We start from the raw sequence: 8,463 nt of genomic DNA, 5'->3' as shown, positions 1-8,463 counted from the left end.
TTGAATGTAGGTAAAAACATTCCAGTCACTCTGAAGAGAGAATACAGTTTACTGTGCGAATAAGTAGCCCCTGAATTGAAGATAAAAATCAAAAGTGCTGTTCGTAATTAGTTTACACTTTTACATCAGATGTCTTGTTTTTGCTTTCCAAATTGAGGAGTTGTGGCATATAATGTAAATGAAGTTACTTCACTAGTAGTGTGATTTCTACGTTGTGTATGTGTGTTTGTATATATGAACTCATACATTTTTTAAAGATTGTATTTGGAAAACAAATTCAGGTATAGCACGTGTCCCCCTTTTGAATGGGTTCTATATATAACATTTTAAAACGAATGATTCTGTATAGAACGCTATGTTTGGGGGTTCTTCATGTAACCCCTTTGAAGGGGTTCTACATAGAGCCATAAAGGGATCCACCAGAGCGATTACTCGAGGAACCCTTTATGGTTCTGTGCAGAACAATTTCTTCTAAGAGTGTGGAGTGTCGCCACACAATTTCTCTCAGAGGGCTTTTGACCAATGGCAATCCAATCCTGAATGACGTCACCACTATCCTGTTGTACTTTATGGGAGAGATGTATTAAGTAGTTTATAATGAGAAGAATAACAATAATCACCTGTTTTTCATAGTTGCCTATAGGTTTTGTAGTTTTGTATCCATTGTCTCCTTCATATTAGGAAAGGAAGTTGATCCATAGCCTACTCAGAGACAACTGAGAGTTGGTCTCTGAGCAGCAGCACAAAGGGGTCGAGTCTCTCAATGTCCGTGTGTTGGAGATATTCCACCATATTGGTCCCAGCCTTTAAAACAATGTTAATGAAAGGTACTCACAGTCATTTTAAATATTACATCCTGTAGTGTTTCCTTTCAAAATATGATCTTATTATGACTTGAACTAAATAAATCCTTTGACCCACTAATACCAAATTACAGTTAGGGGGGCCACAGGTGTGATTTGAAAAAACGATCTTCCATGTCTTTCTGTTGTGTTTTGACCTGGGGATCTGTAATTGTCCAAGTGGCTACTGCACATGTACTTATTTTATATTAAATGTGTTATTTAATTAGGCTTGGTTCTGGTGAGCATGTACAAGACGTCAGCTTTTTAAATAACTGTGTGTATTGGATCATACACATTTTAGAAATACTCTCTCAAACTTCCCGCATTGGTACCTCACCAGGGAGGTAGAAAACAGCAATAGCATTGAAAAAGTGTGATTGTAGTTCTGCTCTTCTGCAATATATTTCTACAAGATCAAGAACGGGCTCTGAAAACACTGAGGGTACAGGACGAGGACAGCGAAGCAATGAGCAACACTTGATACAGGATAAGAGCAACGGATACTTAGAATTTATAGGTGTAGGCCCCGTAGTAAAATATTCCCATCCGTTTTCATGGTACAATACTTTGATAATGACCCCCAATAGTCTTTCAAATGCCAGAATATCTGATAAACATTTTTTTTTCTGAATTGAAAACCCTAGCTGGCTATGCATTCGTTTGGCACCATCTAACATTTCGGAATCTGTGCATTCTTTACCCTTCCACAGGCGGTACACACTGGCAGCAAAACATAAATTGTTACCTTGGTTTATGTCTATTATTTTACTAAATAAAATACCTTTTAAGCGCCTCCGCGCACCACCACCACCTTGCATATTTCTAATCACAGTGACCGTTATTCGCAAACTCCCATGTGTTAGAATTTCGGTGTGACTTTGTAGTAAATTAGCTATGCTCTCTAAGAAATCTGCAGCGTCCAGCTCCCCCACATTTCGCCTCCTCGATTAGAAAGGATTATTTAATGACCCCGAGCTCGGTCTCAGCTGTACAAAATCATTAGGACCCACATTGTGTGATATTTCATTTAGCAATCCTTGCACAGCTCCATGCACAATACGGACAGCATTCATATAAGATTGTACCAGATCCAGGTTCACAAACCTGAATTCTTCATAAAACTCCATATCCCGAAACCTATTAATTTCTCGGTCATAGCGACGAATAATCTCCAAAAACCCCCGAGGAGGGTCCCCGCCAACGCCACCCTCAGCCATTTGTTCATCATTTTCATTATTCATCTCTAACATTGCAGCATCACCACCCCCAATCTGATTATCATTGTTATTAGCTACCGATGCTAGTTCCTTAGATACATCCTGATCTATATATTCCTGAATTTCCAAGTTTACCGGATGGCCTCCCGTCTGGAGAGTGTGCAACAGTGTCTGTGACCGTGCTAATTGTGACACATTTGTTCTAAATTTAAGCCTACGCAGCATTCTTTTCGCAGCATTAATTTTATTTCTCATTACCCCCCTAATTACACAAGCAGACTGACAGTTTTTGTGCTTCTCCTTTTTCATTGTTTGTCAATTGTTGTTTTCAGAATTGGTTGTTTTTTGTAACAACCCTTCTCGATCGTGCAGAGACTGATTGATTCACAGTGTTAATTACAGATTCATCAAACTCTCATCAGAAACGGGGCAATTCCCTATTTGTTTTAACAAATTTGTCAAAACATGTATTTTGCACTGAGCGGTGTTTAACGCCTCCACAAGCTGACTTGCTTGCTTGCTAAACACCAGGGCCCTACAATCACCAGGGGTCTGTATGTCAACACAGGGTGATTGATCACATTTCATCTCAGTATCCCCACTAGTGGTGGCTTTAACCGTGCTTTTACCCCGTTTACCTCTTTTTACAGTAGCGGAGCTCGGTCGGTTCACTTTCACACATTGCACCCCCACATCGGTGGTGTCGTGTGCCACCCGGTTTGTCTTACTCAGGGCTTTTCTGGGCGCTGTGTTTCCCCTTTGTGTGACTGGTGGCTGTCTCCCCCGCTGTAGAACGGACCTCCCTTTATCAGCACGATCGGATCTCTTCAGCTGTTTTCCACTTGACACGCCTCTCAAGCAGGGCAATGCAGGCTGTGCCGCATTTTTAGCTATAATAAAACAAACATGTCAATTACACTTTATACAGTGACTTTTCACTACATTTCGAACAAATACAAAATATAATAATATTATTATTATTATTATTATTAATAACATTGGTAAAAACGGTGAATGTTACACACCTCCATTCAAAGTTTGCTCTGTGACTTGGGGTGGGTGGGGGAGTGCTTAGTTATGTGGGTTAAACAACTGTCAATTCAAAAAACAAACATTGGTCCCATAAATGTACACAATATAATGTTTTAGAAGATGTAATTAATTTATAATATATAACAACTTGTTCTATGGCATACCATGGAATCTGAATAAAACTGGCCATTAAACGGACCCCATCATCATCAAATGGACCCCAGTCAGATGCCATTATGAAGAGTGTGTCCCTTCATATATTATATTGGATGTGTAAAATTAACTGCTTGGAGCGGCTTATTTATGGGGGGGCAAAATGGTATTTCATAATTTTTCTAAGAATCACACAAAATTGTATTCCACATAACATACCAGGAAACCGCCAAAAATGTTGTTCTCATTACAGAATTCAGTTGGGGCGGAATGTTGGGGTGTCTATTTCACTCCGATAAAGTTGATCTCCAACAGACATCTGTATCTATGCGTGCTATGGTCATGGTCTCACGTTCAAAACAACGTGTACACACTGGGTGAGGTGACCATTTGGAGAGATAAATTGTTATCACATATTTGTTATGGACACGAGCCTAATGGGTACAAATGACTGTACCCACGTGGCACCCATACACGCACCCAACTCCGTCCACACTCCTCCTCCTCTGTATAGCCACTGCCCCCCATTTACCCACGTGTCCCCACACACGCCCCCAACCCCGCCCACACCCCGCCTCCTCTGTAGAGCCGCCGGCCACCATTTACAGTATAAAGAGCATGCTGGTAAACACAGAAAACATGTCACCCGTTCGGGACAGAACAGGTCTGCGGTAACTGGTGGAAACCCCCATAGCGCACTATGGCTACACCAGCTAAGAAGACACCCCCTAGCGACCACGCTGCTGATGAAGATGCGGGGGCACCTAACACAAAATTAAGATGGTCGGAAGACAGGGACCCAAAAGAGGTAACACTTTATTTTACTTTAAAAACGTGTTTAGAATATTATTATTAATTTTAAACGTATGCCGGTGTTTACATGCTGTTAGGCCGTATGTGTGTATATATGAATTTCAATGCAAAGTGAATTTAAATGCATGTTTTCTTCTTTGTATGTTTATCAAAAGAATAGTGTCAGCGCTCCTCCTCTGAGCCCCAGGGATGCTCTCCCAATGTCTGATGAAGACGAAGGTGTCAACACTGGTGATGAGTCTGAAGATGATGACAAGGACCATGAACATGGCAGGGAGGATAAAACCTCAGACACTGATGATGGAGTTGGACCATCAATGGAAAGAGAGGTAAATATAGAGGTCCTACAACTGTGTTTAGTTGTGTACTTCTTTACTGACCGACACACATTACAGTTTTAAGTGTTATTTTCTTTTCTCTTCATTAGAATAGTGGAGTACCAGACACCAGTGATATTGATTCCTCTGTCAACTCTTTAAGACCCCGAACAAGATTGAACATTGCATGCTTCTGTTCTTGCCTTGCTAGAACCCACAAGAGTTTTGATTCAGACAGGGAAGTTCCGAGATATAATTGTAAAAACTATGATGATCATGTAACACTAGTGATGACACACACCATAAAGGGCATTATTGCGCTAGTGTTACAACATTGTATTGGCCGTGAATTAGTTGATAAGTGTGAGGCCTGTCTGATAGGTGACCCCAGCCAAGCACAGCATCTCTGTCTAACTTTAGATCACGAGCAAGGGAGTGTCTGGAGTAGTGTCGCTCTTATATGTAACAAAATAAGTGTCACCCGCTTTCTAAATGTTGTGTTATGTGTTGCACGTGCCCTATGTGGGCTATGCATCACCAGACAGACTGAGAAACAAGTGAAATCTCTTTTGCATAGCTTAGAAACATGCACAAAGGAATTAATGTTTAGTTCCCCCCCCCGCTGTACCGAACCCATAACGAACCGAGACTTCAAAACCGAGGTACGTACCGAACTGTCAGTTTTGTGTACCGTAACGTTACACCCCTAACAAATGCTGTTAAACGGCATATTTGAAACAATACATTTTTGGGAAACAGTCGCGGCTATCTAAGTTTATTTATTCAACGTTGCAGAACCTGAAGGGGAGGGAGTCATATCTCAAAGGAGATCTGATAACACTTTATTTTAAGGGGCCAGAAGTATGCATTAGTTAAGCACAAACACACTCGTAATTAATTTTTAACTTTACATATTAGTCATTATTTATTAAACATTTGAAGGATCCACATTCATGCAATAAATAAACATAAACCTAGTAATTAATGATTAACCGAATGCACAGTAAATGCATTTTAGCCATTATTTACAACTTAGCAAACCATATATTATTGTAGTGTTATGTTGGGTGTATTTTGATAAGAGCATTTTAGCTCTGAGCTGAAGCACTGATCTAAAGAAGACCTCTTCCCCCACCAAAAGTTATCAGATTTCCTTAACTCATCAGCTTGGAACTGGTTTACATCAAAGTGACAGTTTTGGGGAGGATGGCACCGAGAATAGGCCAAATAGTTTGGAATCCTGCTATGAGATAGGAGAAAGGGGCCTGTAGGTAATAAAAACTCTTTGAAGTGGACGAGAGCCGAAATCCCGACATAGAGCTACGAACCCGGGCCAACCGGCATTTCCAAAAGATGGCATGGATTGACATCAGTCATAAATCAAGCCCCCCCCCATTAGGACACTGGGGGCTGAAACCGAAATCCAATCTAAAAAAATCAAGAACCAATCACCTATTGATCTGACAGACTATAAAGAACAGCGCACGGTCTCTCTCTCTTACTCTCTCTCTCACCTGAACCAGAAACTCGCAACCTGTAGCTCTGTTGCCAGAACCGGAACCAGAAACCAACCAAGTCTTTGCCGGCAACAGAAGAATTAAACTGGGAGAAGGAGATTGAGCCGTACGAAGAATTCTTTTAAAGGACTTTATTAAATAAAGAACTTTACAGACCCACCTGATCAGTGGAGTTTTACAGCTGGACAATTGACTAAGTCGACTGAATACGAAAGTGCCAGTCATTTAAATAGCTATTTGAGTCTTAAGAAACTTGACCCTTGGAACAAACAGGGCCCTGCTTTCCTCAAAGACTTTGTCTTCAAGTAACTACGGTGGAACCCTGCTTACAAAGAAGATTTTGTGCACAACCTTGGAGCCTTCAAACCAATGGAAAATCTGTTTGGAAAAGACTCTACATTCGCGAAACCCCAACTTCCAGGTGCATCGACTGAGTGGAAGTTCTTGGACAAAGCTGAACCGGACTGCCTTTGTTCCAACCACACGGACCTCGTGCCGTGTGCTGTTATCTGAGCCCGAAGCCAGAGAGGCCTCTCTGCGACGAAGTTCAGATAAGTTTAAGAAATCAATTAGAAATGTTAATCTGTGATTCATAACTCTAGAATGTGTAATATCATTTAGTTTTCTTAAATATAAATGTGTGTTGCATTCAACTGTTTTGTTGATAATTTTAGAAATAAAATCTGTCAACGCCGAGAAATATCTTCTCATTCCTGTTTAACTGTTTAGTCTGAAATTGACACAAGTCAATAGACGTTAGATTATTGGTGGCCCTGCCTATCCTTGATCATTGAATAATAATCAGTTAAGGGAAATTGTGGTAACAAGTAATGATAGGATCTTTCTCGGCACCTAAACGTAAATGAGACTGATATATATATAACGAGAAGTTACCTGACATAAATACTAACCTGCGTAGTTATTTAATGTCTGACTAACAATACTAACGAGAGACTCACCTTCGTCTTACTAACCGGTATTGTAGTTAATGTGTTTATAACCTTTTTTGTTTAACGATTTGTGTGTTATCATATGCGATCCCATGGTCTTTGATTTGGTCACGGAAGTGATTTGTCTTTGATTTGTTGATCTAGAGTTGAATTTTGATTAGCTTTTCCCTTTTGTATAATTAGTGTAGTGCTACATTTAGTCTTTGTTTTTGAATAAATTTAACAATTTATATCTTTGGAATTGGTGTCTGTGTCCAATTATTACAGAAATTGAGTTCTACAAGATTCCAGGATTCGTGATAAGGTGATACTATAAATTCACTTCTTAAATTGAAATTTATAAGTGTACCTTACGATACAACTGATAGCACTGCAACTCAGTGTAGGTGTGCGTTCAGTCCGGCAAACACAACATTTCAGTTATGAAACGCTTTCTACAGGTGATGTATAAATGTAATATTTTCACACATTTGAATAAGTTTGATTTGATACAAGATTTATGAAGTTGACCAAACAAAATGACATAATATTTTTCAGGGGATAAAAATCTCACGACACAATTGGGTAGTCCTCACGGCACACGGGTTGAAAACCACTGAGCCAAGCCACGGTGCTTCTTGGCTTTGCACGACCACTGAGACTGCCAGGGGAAGACGGTGAGAAGCTTCCCTTCGATAGCTCAGTTGGTACAGCGGAGGACTGTAGGTTTCAGGCAGCGGGCATCCTTAGGTCGCTGGTTCAATTCCGGCTCGAAGGAAGGCGTGATTATGGTTTGACATCGGTTTTGGACGAGCTCCCAAATGTCAAGCCATTGGAATTGCATGAGGACAAGGAGAAAACACCGGAAATTCGGATTTGCTGTGGAGAACTCGCATTGCCCAAACATCTCATATGCATGTGACCCTTTTCACCCTGAGCCCAGTTTTCTAAACCGGCCAGAAAGCGGTCTGGAACAATCATGAAGCCAACACATTGTGAAGCACTTCACTGAAGCCCGGGTAGCTCAGCCGGTAGAGCATCAGACTTTTAATCTGAGGGTCCAGGGTTCGAGTCCCTGTTCGGGCGCCTTGTTGACCGAGGGCCATGATGGTGAAAAGCCTGGATGGCCTTCCAGGTGACAATGAAATATGCAGTTGCGTCTAGGCAAGGTGTCTAGTCCTCTTTGCTTCTTTCGGCAAATATCCAGCCTGGGCAAGTGTTGTCTTCCAGAGGCAAGTCAAGCCAGGAACTCTGAGAGATGTTTTTGCCGTTGACGACGTGTCACTTTAGAACAGCACAACATGCATCTCTACTTGACTTGGCACAATCTGTGAGGGTTGGGCCAACACAACGTGTCCACACATTTGCAGGCGTCTTGAAATACTTGGAATGACCTGTGGCCCCATGCCATGCAGAAGTCCACAGCTATGCGTGTCAGCATGCTCTGCTCCTCATCCCCAATGTGCCACTTGTAAGAACTTTGTAAAAAGCGACAGAGAACATGATCAGCAAAGAAACACAATTCTCCTGAGAACGACAATCATCGTGCCGATCGTAATCTCAGTGCATACCTGGATGCCCAACAAGCCAAGCCAGTGGTTCCCAAGCGTTGTAATGCCACGGCACACTTTGCTGAGACC

The 8,463-nt window shown here is 41.3% G+C and overlaps 2 non-coding genes across 2 annotated transcripts; both read left to right on the top strand.

Annotated features, from left to right (window-relative positions):
- The first annotated feature begins 7,512 nt into the window (after nt 1-7,512).
- On the top strand, nt 7,513-7,601 carry trnay-gua (transfer RNA tyrosine (anticodon GUA)). The gene is given in 2 exon segments: nt 7,513-7,549; nt 7,566-7,601. It is a non-coding gene; the product is annotated as a tRNA-Tyr (tRNA).
- Nucleotides 7,602-7,836: 235 nt separating this feature from the next.
- On the top strand, nt 7,837-7,909 carry trnak-uuu (transfer RNA lysine (anticodon UUU)). The gene has a single exon. It is a non-coding gene; the product is annotated as a tRNA-Lys (tRNA).
- Nucleotides 7,910-8,463: the final 554 nt, after the last annotated feature.

Source organism: Amia ocellicauda, unplaced genomic scaffold (genome assembly GCF_036373705.1).
Source record: "Amia ocellicauda isolate fAmiCal2 unplaced genomic scaffold, fAmiCal2.hap1 HAP1_SCAFFOLD_97, whole genome shotgun sequence".
Lineage (NCBI taxonomy): Eukaryota > Metazoa > Chordata > Actinopteri > Amiiformes > Amiidae > Amia > Amia ocellicauda.
The sequence above is the reverse complement of the archived record's forward strand: the minus strand, read 5'-3'. Positions and strand labels throughout refer to the sequence as shown.